The 13,416-nt window shown below is 42.7% G+C and overlaps 1 protein-coding gene across 2 annotated transcripts in view; it reads right to left on the bottom strand.

Moving 5' to 3' along the window:
* Window positions 1-12,345, bottom strand: part of LOC137521949 (uncharacterized) — a 39,108-nt gene extending 26,763 nt beyond the window's left edge. For both annotated transcript variants that reach the window (XM_068241906.1, XM_068241905.1), the window contains exon 1: window positions 12,244-12,345. The gene's annotated coding sequence lies outside the window, so the exon portion shown is untranslated. The remainder of the gene's footprint in view (window positions 1-12,243) is intronic.
* Between the last annotated feature and the right edge of the window lie 1,071 nt (window positions 12,346-13,416).

Below are 13,416 nucleotides of genomic sequence, written 5' to 3' on the forward strand. Positions count from 1 at the left end.
ATCGAGGGGGCTAAAAGGTTAAGCCCAAGGCAGGCTCGATGGTCGCTATTTTTCTCGAGGTTTACATTTTTGATCACGTATACGCCAGGTAGTAAGAATACCAAGGCAGACGCACTCTCTAGGTGTTTTGAGCTGGAGACAGCACAGCCCTCCGTTCCCGAGACCATTGTCCCACGAAGAGTGGTGTTAGCCGCTACCGAGACTTGGGAGGACTGGGAAGAGACTTTGAGTCCTTTTCAGCAGGATATCCCGGAATGGAAACCAGACGGGGTGTTGTTTGTCCCGTTACCATTCCGTCTCCAGATCTTGGAGATGATCCACTCTCATAAAAATGCGGGACATCCTGAAGCGTCTAGAACGCAAGATCTCGTGGCCAGATGTGCATGGTGGCCTTCGCTAGCCGCTGACTGCAAAGAGTTTGTCAGGGAATGTGCGGTGTGCGCAAAAAGCAAGCCCTCCCGGCTGGCATCTGTAGGTACTTTGCAGCCTTTGCCCACCCCGAGTGAACCATGGACCCACTTGTCCATGGATTTCGTGGGAGATCTTCCGAGATCTGAAGGCATGTCAGTTATCTGGGTGGTGGTCGACCGTTTTAGTAAGATGGCCCACTTCGTGCCCCTGAAAGGACTCCCCTCGGCCCAGGAACTGGCCGATTTATTTATCACCAATGTCTTCAGACTGCATGGCATTCCAGAAGACATAGTATCCGATCGGGGAGTCCAGTGTGTTTCGAAATTTTGGAGGGCATTCTGTCACCAAATGGGCATGAAATTGTCATTTTCCTCGGGGTACCATCCACAGACAAATGGCCAGACGGAGAGGGTCAACCAATCGTTAGAACAATTTTTGAGATGTTACGTTGCCGAGGCACAGAGTGATTGGGTTAAATATTTACCTTATGCAGAATTTGCCCACAATAACTTAAAGAGTTCTTCCTCAGGTTTCTGTCCATTTCAGATTGTGACAGGTAAACTGCCTAAATTCTCTCCTTTGCCAGTTGCGTCCACTCCGTTCCCAGCCTTGGAGGCTTGGCAAAGGTCATTTAAGGACATGTGGTGGACCATCAAAAATAATCTCGTAAAAGCATTTCAGAGTCAGAAAGGTCAGGCTGACAAGAGACGCTCGTTAGAGTGGAAATTCCAACCAGGAGATTTGGTTTGGGTGTCAACCCGTCACCTGACCCTGAAACAACCCTCTGACAAACTTGGTCCCAGGTTCGTGGGTCCATTCCCAGTTACTAGGAAGATCAACGATGTCACATATACCGTTGATCTTCCCACCAGCATGCGTGGAGTGAGGTCCTTCCACGTATCACTTCTCAAACCCGCAGTCCAGGTGGGTCCCACTCCTCCTCCTCCTGTCTTAGTCGATGCCCAACCCGAATATGAGGTAGAGAAGATCATAGACTCACGTACTGTAAAAAACTCGGTGCAGTATCTCGTACATTGGAAGGGGTACGGCATTGAGGAGAGGCAATGGGTACCTGGGAACCGCATGCATGCGGACGAGTTAGTGAGAGAATTTCATGCTGTACATCCAGAAAAACCTGGAAGGAGCTGTCCGGAGTCCACTCCTCGGGGGGGTACTGTGAGGAATCGCGGAAGAGCCGCCGCCATGAACCAGCGGCAGGCGGCTCTTTCCGCACACAGGGGCCACTCGCACAGAGAGGCAGCCGCCTCCTCGCATCATGAGGCGGCTGTCTCCGTGCAGCATATTGCGGAGCGCGGTGAAACCGCCGCGTTGGATGCGGCGGTTAGCGCGCATGTCCCCGCTGCGGAGACACCGCAGAGCGGGGCTGCTGTGGCTGGGACTCGTAGTCCCTCAAGGTTCAGAGTGACGCGTGCGCACTCAGACAAGATTTATGGCACCCAGGAGGGAGTCAGCTGACCAGGCAGGTCAGCTGACTCTAGCTTCACTCCCCATTGGTCCAGCAATCAGGGAGGTGCTGGGGGGCACCTATGTGTATATATACTGCTGGCTGGTCACTCGTGTCTTGTCTGGCATTGCGATCACATATGTGGGAGCACCCAGATCCGTAGTCAGATCCGCAAGTGTGCCGGGACCAGCTGGAGCTGTAATCCTACACTTAGCTAGATATTGTTAGCTAAAGTACTAGTTTGATTGTGATTATCTGTTATGACTTTTGCCTGCCTTTGACTATCCTCCTGAACTCTGACTTTGCACCTCGTTATTTCTGATACTCTGCTGCCGAACCCCGGCCTGTACTTTGACTCCGCCTCCGCCTCCTGATTTTGTACCCCGATATATCTGATACCCCGTTGCTGAACCCTGCCTGTACTTTGACTCCACCTTTGCCAACTGATATTGTACCTTATCTGTCCGTCTGTGTACGACCTGGCTTGTCCGACCTCGAGAACCGACCTCACGATTGGAGGCGGTTCCCCGTCCTGTTAGTGACACTTCCTCCTGAGTGTCACTCTCGGACTTCCCTTCCTACTGTCAGTCTGACTCCTCCCGTCTTGGAGAGCTCAGATCTGCGGAAGGAATCTGTGCAGTACTCCCTGCTGCACTGAGGCTTGTCCTCTGTGTTACTGTTACACCAATCACTACACTCTACTCAGGTGAACAGAGGTTAGCTAGTATATTGGATTATCGGTGATACTTCAGATCACATATAATCTGGTATACGTCTGTATTCCCCGTGATACTGCAGATCACCGGTAATCAGACCTCTCTGTGCTTCACCGATCGTTACATAATTCAGGTTGGAGTGAGCTTGAGATGTCTCCCAGTGCATCACTGCTGAATATATGCAAATTAACCATTGTTAGAAGCTAAACACACCTCCAGAACCCTTAGAAGCTAAACACACCTCCAGAACCACTGAAATGCAATGATGTGTCTGCTTGTTAATTTGTACAGAGCCATAATAGTCCAACATGCATACAGACTGTTTTGGATTGTTTGATCCTCATCAGTGCATGGCATAGATTAATTTGGCTCTATGCAGTAGGGCTTGTAACACCGAGAGGTACAGACTATCCAGCAAGCTCATGGTTACCCAGAACTCATTGGAGTGTGTAAGGGACTACAATGGTCCTAAAAGCCTCCTTACTAAGATGTTAAGAAAAACAAAAGTTTGCTTTCTTAAAACAGAAAGAATTTGTGATAATTCAGGTTGGAGTGAGCTTGAGATGTCTCCCAGTGCAACACTGCTGAATATATGCAAATTAACCATTCTTCCCTGAAGCTAAACACACCTCCAGTGTAACAGTGTAAGAATGGCTGCAGTTTACATTTTCCAGTGAAATTTGTATTTGTCTCCGCCCCCTTTTTGGATATAGGAATAAAAAAGTATCCTATACTTTATTCCAGGTAAAGTACTATGTGTGTGCCAAATCTCATTCAAATCCGTTCAGCCATTTTTGTGTGATCGAGTAACAAACATCCAAACATCCGAACATCCAAACTTTCCCATTTATTATACTAGCTGGAGGCCCGGCGTAGCCCGATTATGTATTTAGCTGGAGTTGGCCCCACCCACTTTTCCTAATCCTAACACACAATTACTTAATGACCAAGTTTGTGAGCTTTGCGGTCTTTGGCATCAATAATTTGCATTGAAATAAAATAAAATCTGATTGGCTGTGGCTCCACCCCTTTTCTGAATTTGAACCCAAATCACCCAATGGCCAAGTGTACCAGGTATAGGTGATTAACAGTGCAAGAGGCTTGTGCCATTAACAGTGCAAGAATGGCAGCAATTAAATATTCCCCTTAAAAATCAATAGGTGGATTTTAATTGGCTTTTGTAGGCTCCACCCACCTTTCTGAATATTAATCCCAGTCACCCAGTCACCAACTGTGCAAAGTTTGAGAACCCTACCACTAACAGTGTAAGAATGGCTGTGGTTTACATTTTCCCAATGAAATTTGTATTTTTCTCCACCCACTGATTTTCTGACATTGTTCGGGTATCAATTTGGCTGGTGTTGGCTCCGCCTACTTTTTCTAACCCTAACACACAATTACTCAATGACCAAGTTTGTGCGCTTTACGGTCTTTGGCATTAATAATTTGCATTGAGATTAAACACATCTGATTGGCTGTTTGTGGCTCCACCCCTTTGTCTAAATTTGAACCCCAGTCACCCAATGACCAACTGTACCAGGTTTAAGGCTTGTGCCATTAACAGTGCAAGAATGGCAGCAATTACATATTCCCCTTGAAAATCAATAGGTGGATTTTGATTAGCTTTTGTAGGCTCCACCCACTATTCTTAATATTAATCTCAGTCACCCAGTGACCAATTGTGCAAATTTTGAGAACCCTGCCATTAGCAGTGTAAGAATGGTTGCAGTTTACATTTTCTCAGTGAAATGTATATTTGTCTCCTCCCACTGATGGCCCGGTATTGCCCGATTATGTATTTGGCTGGCGTTGGCTGCGCCCACTTTTCCTAACCCTAACACACAATTACTCAATTACTTAATGACCAACTTTGTGAGCTTTGCGGTTTTTGGCATCAATAACCTGTGTTAAAATGAAACAAATAAGATTCGCTATTTGTGGCTCCACCCCCTTTTATAAATTTAAACCCCTGTCAACCAATGATCAGCTGTACCAGGTTTGAGGCTTGTGCCATTAACAGTGCAAGAATGGCAGCAATGAAATATTCCCCTGAAAAATCAATAGGTGATTTTTGATTGGCTTTTGTAGGCTCCACCCACTTTTCTGAATATTACTCCCAGTGACCCAGTAACCAACTCTGCAAAGTTTGAGAATCCTACCATTAACAGTGTAAGAATGGATGCTGTTTACATTTTCCAGTGAAATTTTCCAGTATAATTTTGTATTTGGCTCTGCCCACTTATGAACCCGCATTGCCTGCTTATTTATTTGGCTGTTGTTGGCTGTGCCCACTTTTCTAACCCTAACACCCAATTAATAAATTACTCAATGACTAAGTTTGTGAGTTTTGCAGTGTTTGGCAACAATAATTTGCATTGGAATGAAACAATTCTGATTGGCTGTTTGTGGCTCCACCCCTTTCTGAAATTGAATCCCAGTCACCTAATGACCAACTGTACCAGGTTTGAGGCTTGTGCCATTAACAGTCCAAGAATGGCAGCAATGTAAATATTCCCCTTGAAAATCAATAGGTGAATTTTGATTGGCTTTTGTAGGCTCCACCCATTTTCCTGAATATTAATCCCAGTCACCCAGTAACCAACTGTGCAAAGTTTGAGAACCCTACCATTAACAGTGTAAGAATGGCTGCAGTTTACATTTTCCAGTGAAATTTGTATTTGTCTCCGCCCCCTTTTTGGTTATGGGAATAAAAAGTATCCTATACTTTATTCCAGGTAATGTTCCAGGTAATGTTCATTCAAATCCGTTCAGCCATTTTTGCGTGATCGAGTAACAAACATACAAACATACAAACATCCAAAGTAGGATATATATATATAATTTTTTTACCCAACTCAGTGTTAATCCCCACAATCCTGTTGGCCCAGATCTGTAAAGGCACACAGACTGGGTAAAAAGGGGAGGGGGGAGGAGGTCTTTTAGGGACCTATTTTAGAAAAAAAGTGTTTTACATATATATTTGAGGCACTAACTATTTTTAGGAATTTTTTTAATTATTTTTGGATGTTACAACCTAATTTAACTCACATTTTATCTCTCCTTAAAGAGACACTGAAGCGAAAAAAAATGATGATATTATGATTTGTATGTGTAGTACAGCTAAGAAATAAAACATTAAGATCAGATACATCAGTCTAATTGTTTCCAGTACAGGAAGAGTTAAGAAACTCCAGTTGTTATCTCTATGCAAACAAGCCATTAACTCTCTAAGTTTAGTTGTGGAGAGGGCTGTTATCTGACTTTTATTATCTCAACTGTTTTCTTTTCCTCTGCTAGAGGAGAGGTCATTAGTGCACAGACTGCTCTGAAAGACTCATTTTGAATGCTGAGTGTTGTGTAATGTGCACATATTATAGCATGATGCAATGTTAGAAAAAACACTATATACCTGAAAATAAAAATATGAGAATATTTTCTTTGCTGCTAATCTTCTAGTAATTATTCATAGTACACAACCAATTCACTGTATCATATTTTTTTTTCCGCTTCAGTGTCTCTTTAAATGACTTAAAGGGAAGGTCCAAGCAAAAAAAAAAAAAATGAGTTTCACTTACCTGGGGCTTCTACCAGCCCCATGCAGCCATCCTGTGCCCTCGTAGTCACTCACTGCTGCTCCAGTCCCCCGCTGGCAGCTTTCTGACCTCGGAGGTCAGGGCCGAATTGCGTACATTTTTACACATTCCCGCTAGTGCAGGAACATTAACGCATACATTTTTTACGCGTTAGTGGTGCAACGCGTAAATTTTTGTTCCTGCACTAGCTGGAATGCGTAAAAATGTATGCAATGTGGCCCTGACCTCCGAGGTCAGAAAGCTGCCAGCGGGGGACTGGAGCAGCAGTGAGTGACTACGAGGGCACAGGATGGCTACATGGGGCTGGTAGAAGCCCCAGGTAAGTTAAACTCTTTTTTTTTCTTTTGCTTGGACCTTCCCTTTAACTCATAATTTATCTCTCTGAGAGCCATATGCAATGCACTTTTTCACCTGAGTTTTCTCCTAGGAGGTAAATGTTCATCTTCTGTTTCAAATAACTTTTCAGCACTTTGGAATTAAAAAAAAGTATTGAAATGTACATAAAAACGTTATATCAAAATTATATTGAGTATTTTCTTGCTTGCTGGTGGCTAAAAGGGCATTATATTTCCAAGGTGGGGAAATATCACCTAGGAGAAAACTCAGGAGAAAAACTTACTTGCATATAGGCCCAAAAGATCATATGCAATTTACTTTTTCTCTTGAGTATTCTCCTATGAGATATTTTACACCTTGTCAAAAAGAGGCCTTTTAAACCACCAGCAAACAAGAAAATATTCAGAATAACCTTTACATTACTTTCTCGCCAAGTTTTAGTTACTTTTTCAATTAAAATGCTGAAAAATTAATTTAAAGTGGTCTAACACCCAGCATTTCAACTTTGCTTTAAAAGATTGCTTACAGCTTAGAAACTATTATGCCAGATTTTTTTTTAGCAGAAATTCACTGAATGGGTTAAACATGGCATTTTAGTTTTGCATTTAGCTAGAAATCAGCCTCCATGCTGAGGTTTAGATACAAATGTATCATGTTTGGAATGCAAATACTGTAGACCTCTGAAAAGCCTGTCTGGGAAGCCCTCTGTGCTCTCTCAGAGAGGTGTTTGTTTATTTACATTGTAAATAGATACATTTGTATCTAAACCTCAGCACGGAAGCGGATTTCTAGCTAAATGCAACACTAAAATGTCATGTTTAACCCATTCAGTGAATTTCTGCTAAAAAAAAATCTGGCATAATAGTTTCTAAGCTGTAAGCAATCTTTTAAAGCAAAGTTGAAATAATGGGTGTTAGACCACTTTAAGTAGAAGATGAACATTTTCTCCTAGGAGATAACTCAGGAGAAAAAGTTAATTGCATATGGGCCCTTATGTGTTTATCTCATTAATTATTTATCCTTATTTGTTTACCTCAAGCATTACCGCTCCTTACAGTTAAGGTGAAAAATATGTAAGCTTTGTGAATCAACCCCCATGAGGAACAGGGAGTATAGCATAGACTGTGGAAGAGAGTACCACAGGATAGCAAAAGCTCATAAGAAGTCCTGGACCTGGATTTTAGAGGTTGTGATTTAAGTACATCTGAACTGACAGGGATACGGTGGTTGCCATATTTATTTCTTATTAAACAATACCAGTTGCCTGGCAGCCCTGCTAATCGTATTGGCTGCAGAAGTGTCTGAATCACACACCTGAAACAAGCATGCAGCTAATCCAGTGACACTTCTATCAGAGCTCCTGATCTGCTGCATGCTTGTTCAGAGACTATGGCTAAAGCCCCATCTACACCATACAATTTTTTGTCCGATTCGATTCATTGATTCGATTCTATTCAGTCCGACACGTCCGATCGGGATTCGATTCGATTCAATTTGTCATTGTTTTGCAATGGCAAATTGATTTGACTTGAATCCCAATCAGACATGTTGGATTGAATCAAATCTAATCAATGAATCGAATTGAACTGAATCGGAGAAAGAATTGTATGGTATAGATGGGGCTATAAAGCTTTAGAGGCAGAGGATCAGCAGGGTAGCCAGGCAATCTGCATTGTTTAAGGCTTCTTGCACACCAAGACGTTGTGTTAGGTGCCACGTTAAGGTCGCATAACGTGCACCTAACACAACGTATGGTGCTGCAAGAGCCGACGGTAGAGTGAGCCGCGTTAGGCGGCTCGATTGCTATAATGTCTCCCAGAGTGGCGCTGATTGGCCAGCGGGACCACGTGATGCGGAGCGAGACACTCCGCATCACGTGGTCCCGCCGGCCAATCAGCTGCCGCCAGTGCAGTGAATATTAAGTAGCTATGTGCGCGGCTACTGTAGCTGGCTCTCCCCGCCTCCTCTCCGCCCCCCACTGCGCATGTGCAAACAGTCTAACGCGGCTATAGCCGCTCCAACGCCGTAGCATGCTGCACTTTGCGGAGAACGTGCAGCATTACATGTAACGCAACGTGGGCTGTGTGAACAGCCCACTTGTGTTACATTGCTGTGCGTTGGGGGAGCGTTACAGGCGCACTAAAGTGCGCCTGTAACGTCTTGGTGTGTAAGCAGCCTAAAAGGAAATAAATATGACAGCCTCCATATCCCTCTCACTTCAGCTGGGTTCTAAAGAAGATAAAAGGAATTAAGTTTTTTTTTTGTTTTGTTTTGTTTTTTGAGTGGAGATCACAAATTTTAGTAACGCGTGTTGCAGTGCTGCTGCTTAATTGGGTGCTGGTTAAAGGGGCACTACAGCAAAAAAACTGAACAATTTAAAATATGTGCAAACCTATACAAATAAGAAGTACATTTTTTCCAGAGTAAAATGAGCCATAAATTACTTTTTTTCCTATGTTGCTGTCACTTACAGTAGACAGTAGAAATCTGCCAGAAGTGACAGGTTTTGGACTAGTCCATCTCTTTATAGGGGAGTCTCAGGCATATATTTATTTTCAAAAGCACTTAGTGAATGGCAGTTGCTCTGTCCAACTGCCAACAAATTGTGTAGGGAGCAGGGAAGCATCATTGTTTAAATCCTTTTTAGGGAATATCTTTATAAAGAATAAAAGCCTTGCTGAGAATCCCTTATGCAGAGATGGACTAGTCCAAAACCTGTTGCTTCTGTCAGATTTCTCCTGCCTACTGTAAGTGACAGCAACATAGGAGAAAAGTAACTTATGTATTTCAATATCTATTTACTTATTTGTATTCTTAATTTCATATATAATTGTGTTCTTAGGATTCCCATGTCCTTGTGTCTTTTGGGTGATGCCACTAGGTCCAGTTTGTAATGGTCATTGAGTATCCTATTGTTATTAATAATTGTAATACTTATGTTCACTATTCAGAGTCACTGTCACTTTAAGAAACACACAAAATTGACACATCTTGATCACTAAAGGTCTGGCAGACGAGACGATGATATATATACGTCACCCATATTTTGGAACGCCTTGAATGGACTACTTACTGACTAAAAGATGTTTTAAATGTATCTTTAGTCTGAAACTGTGAAGTAATAGTTGTTCTCTATTGCCTCTTTAGTTGCCATGACAACCCGTTTATTTAACATAGTTCAGAGTCTAACTTCTAGCCCTGATCTATGGGTAATGTAGTCCTATATACCGTTTCCGTGGAAATACTCCACTGATATGTGACGTCAAAGCGCAATAGCCAGCTCAGATTTATGGGTAATGTAGTACTCCGTGATGCGTCCCTGTGGACGCACCGGAGGCCTATGACGTCTTACTCCGTCCTGTTCTGCCAAGCCTGAAGCTCCAATCACAGAGGACTCGGCTTTCCGGAAGGGGCGGGGTTTTACCCCGTCTTTAATCCGTAATTAGCCGCCCTCTATTCTAAGGTGGTACACAGCGTGCCCAAGTGTCTTTGTGACAGGAAACGCCCGTCGCTTTCCGCCATCCTTACTCGCTACCCACCTCCTTCACCACCACCGTCCAGCATGGGTCACTCTATTGAAAACCTGATGTAAGAGATCCGATGTGATGGAATACCACTGCTGAAAATAAACACGCATATCAAAGGACGGAAGGTGCACGTTTTTTCTCTTCTATTTATCCATAGAAAAGTAATTTATGGCTCATTTTACTCTGGAAAAAATGTACTTCTTATTTGTATATGTTTGCACATATTTTAAATCTTACAGTTTTTTGCTGTAGTGCCCCTTTAATGCCGTTAGTGAAAATAGCAATAATATAATAGCAGTAGTCATATTGATATCCAAGTCTGTCTTGTAACATAGGGCAGAAGCAGCCAAACTAATTTTGAGATGTTCAGAGACATACTGTCTGCTCAAATCCAGCCAAATGCAGTCAGATTGATTGGGTGGTGCTTTATGATAATGATGGACAATGACCGAAAACATACAGCCAAAGCAACCCAGGAGTTTATTAATGCAAAGAAATGGAAAATTCTTGAATAGCCAAGTCAGTCACCTGGTCTTAACCCAATTGAGCATACATTACACTTGCTGAAGATTAAACTTCAGACAGAAAGACCTACAAACAAACAGCAACTGAAAACCGCTGCAGCTAAGGCCCAGCAGAGCATTAACGAGGACGAAACCCGGCATCTGGTGATGTCCATGAGTTCAAGACTCCAGGTTCAGGGATGGTCGTAGTCAGCCAACTTTAATTACACTTCGCCAAACTACGTCTTCGAAAATCAAATATTCGCTTTGTATGCATTTCGTAAACTACGCGTTAAAATACACAATTACGCATAGTGCAAGCGTAGTGTATGTGGATGCTTATGCCCGTATGCAGAACATTTTATGCGTAAATTCCTCTTGAAATGCTTATACCGGGAACTCGTCTATGCGTACATTCCTCTTTCCAATGCGTAAATTTTTAAGCATAGAATCGCACATGGAAAATTATACGCGAGTACCGCATTCGTAGTTCCCTACGCAATACACGTTAACTTCGCATAGTGGGCGTAAGCTACGCGTAGCGGTACTGCGCTACGTGTAAATTCGTAAGCGTAGTCTTGAAACTTCACCTACAAACTATGATGCGTAGATGCGAACTACGATGCGTAAATTCTCACTGGCGTAGTTTCTGCTCATCCCTGTTTAGGTTGTCATTGCCGGCAAAGGGTTTGCAACCAAATATTAGAAATTAACATTGTATTTCGTATAATCTGATAACGTATAATCTGGTTAGACTTTACGGGTGCCCTTTGCGCACCTAAATTTTACCAAGGTTTTGAGAATACACCTCTAAGAAACAACTTCATGTGGGTTATTTATTTATCTATTTATTTGGAAAGAGCTTCAAAGGTATTTTGTATACTCAAGGTCAAAAATAAGAAAGGCGAGGAAATCCATGAGATAAGCTGATAAGTACCATACAAGAGATAATAATGATAAAAATATTACATTCATGAGATAAGACAGAGACGGAGAGATATTTCATGACTATAGTGATGAATGTAATCAGTTAACTAGGATTATGCTAAATGTTGCGTACATTTTTGCAATTATGCCCATACATATTTATGATTTGTAAATTCAATTGATTTGATGCAATCATTCGTATTTTCATGCATTTTTCGTGCCAACTTTAGGGGTTAATAGCAAAACCCCCATACATGCTGTCACAAAAATTACACGTGGGTACAAGTCAAAAAATAATTTTTCAAAAGACCTTGTAGTTTTTGAGATAATCGATTTTAAAAATGCATAGTGTTTAAGGTGTCATTTTTCTAAGTTTAAAAACAATTTTTACTTTGTATGTTTAAAATCTACTAAAACATTACACGGAATTACGAATGATTACAATTACATATAAAATGAATTACGATTTTACCTAAAATTTTGCATTATGATTTCACATCATAATTGTTAATTTAGATCCAAAATTACGACTATGCGAAATTTGTGCCCATCACTATGTGACAAACTTTTTTTGAAACCTATTGAGAAAAACATGCATCATTAATATTAGAAGTTTCTTAGAATCCCCTTTTTTGGGGGGGAAGTGGGGATTAAAGAGATAAAAATACATGTTTTAATCTGAAGTAAATGAAGTTTGAGCAAGTATTCACAAATCCTTTTGATGCAGCTTGTTGATGTTGGTGATGTGCTGTAGTAAGTACTCACCTTCACTCACTACTGTCCTCTGTCGTGTGTGACGTCCCTCTAGACTGGAAACAGCAAATAGCAGGTGGGTTTTCCATGAAACTCACGTTTATATAAATTTATTGAACTGTGGAGCAGTGGAATCAGGTGACATTGGAGCGGTCCTGATTGTGTGTTTGCAGATCTATTGGGCAATATCTAAAAAAGACTTTGCACAGAACCAAAGAGCAGAGAGCTGGATACAGAATATTATTAATAATAATAATAGTTATTATTAATTACAATTAACAGTACACTATGAGTAAAACACGGATCCGTTCATTTTGGGGCGTGGCTCTGAGAGCCGAGCGCTGAAGCTGAGCACCCCATAGCAGCAATGCTATGCTGTGCGGGGCACGTAGTAGTAATTCAGGGCTCTGGCGGCTGCCAGACCCCGAATTACTTCTCCCTCCGAGTTGCAGCAACTGGGAGGGGGAAGAGTATTTAACGCCGCCTCGGAGATGTCATTTGGTTCTCCCCGCACCAAACTGAGTGGCGCCGAGTTAATATGTACTCGTAAAACAGACCATTGGATTTTAAAGAAGTGAAAATGCATTCTCTAATGGGAGACGTATTTGTAATGAGCGCAGCCGCGGCGGACTGCATCGCCACCGCGGCTGCCTCTGGGTCCCTGCCTGTCTCTCTGGCGTCTAGGACGCCGGGGATGGAACTGACTTTTCCCTGTAGGGTTTCTGTCTCGCGCGGGGGCGCGTACATAGACAGGACCTTTATGCGGGGAGAGGGATCGTCAGCTGACCTGCTGGTCAGCTGACAGCAGAGTAGACTCACGGCGCCCCGGATTGGCTGGCTGCAGGGGGAGTGCCAGTGAGGTCTCCTCTGCTTCTTAAGCCTTCGGGCTTCAGTCTGGCGCTGTCTGTTGTGGTGAATGCTTGGGTGTCAGCACTCAGACCTTTAGATTAGGATATTGCTATTGCTCTGTTATCTGTCAGATTAGATCCCAGGTGTGATGCCAAGGACTTCACACCTAGACTAGGATATTGCTTCTGTATTGATCTCCTGTGTATGACTCCTAGCTTTTACTCTGGCTCTGATCCTGCTTTCCGATCCTGTGCTTCCGCCTATCTGCCTACTCGTTGCTGAACCTCTGCCTGACCACCGATTACTCTCTTGTCTCACGATATTGTACCAGTACCT

This window comes from Hyperolius riggenbachi, chromosome 6, assembly GCF_040937935.1.
Source record: "Hyperolius riggenbachi isolate aHypRig1 chromosome 6, aHypRig1.pri, whole genome shotgun sequence".
NCBI lineage: Eukaryota > Metazoa > Chordata > Amphibia > Anura > Hyperoliidae > Hyperolius > Hyperolius riggenbachi.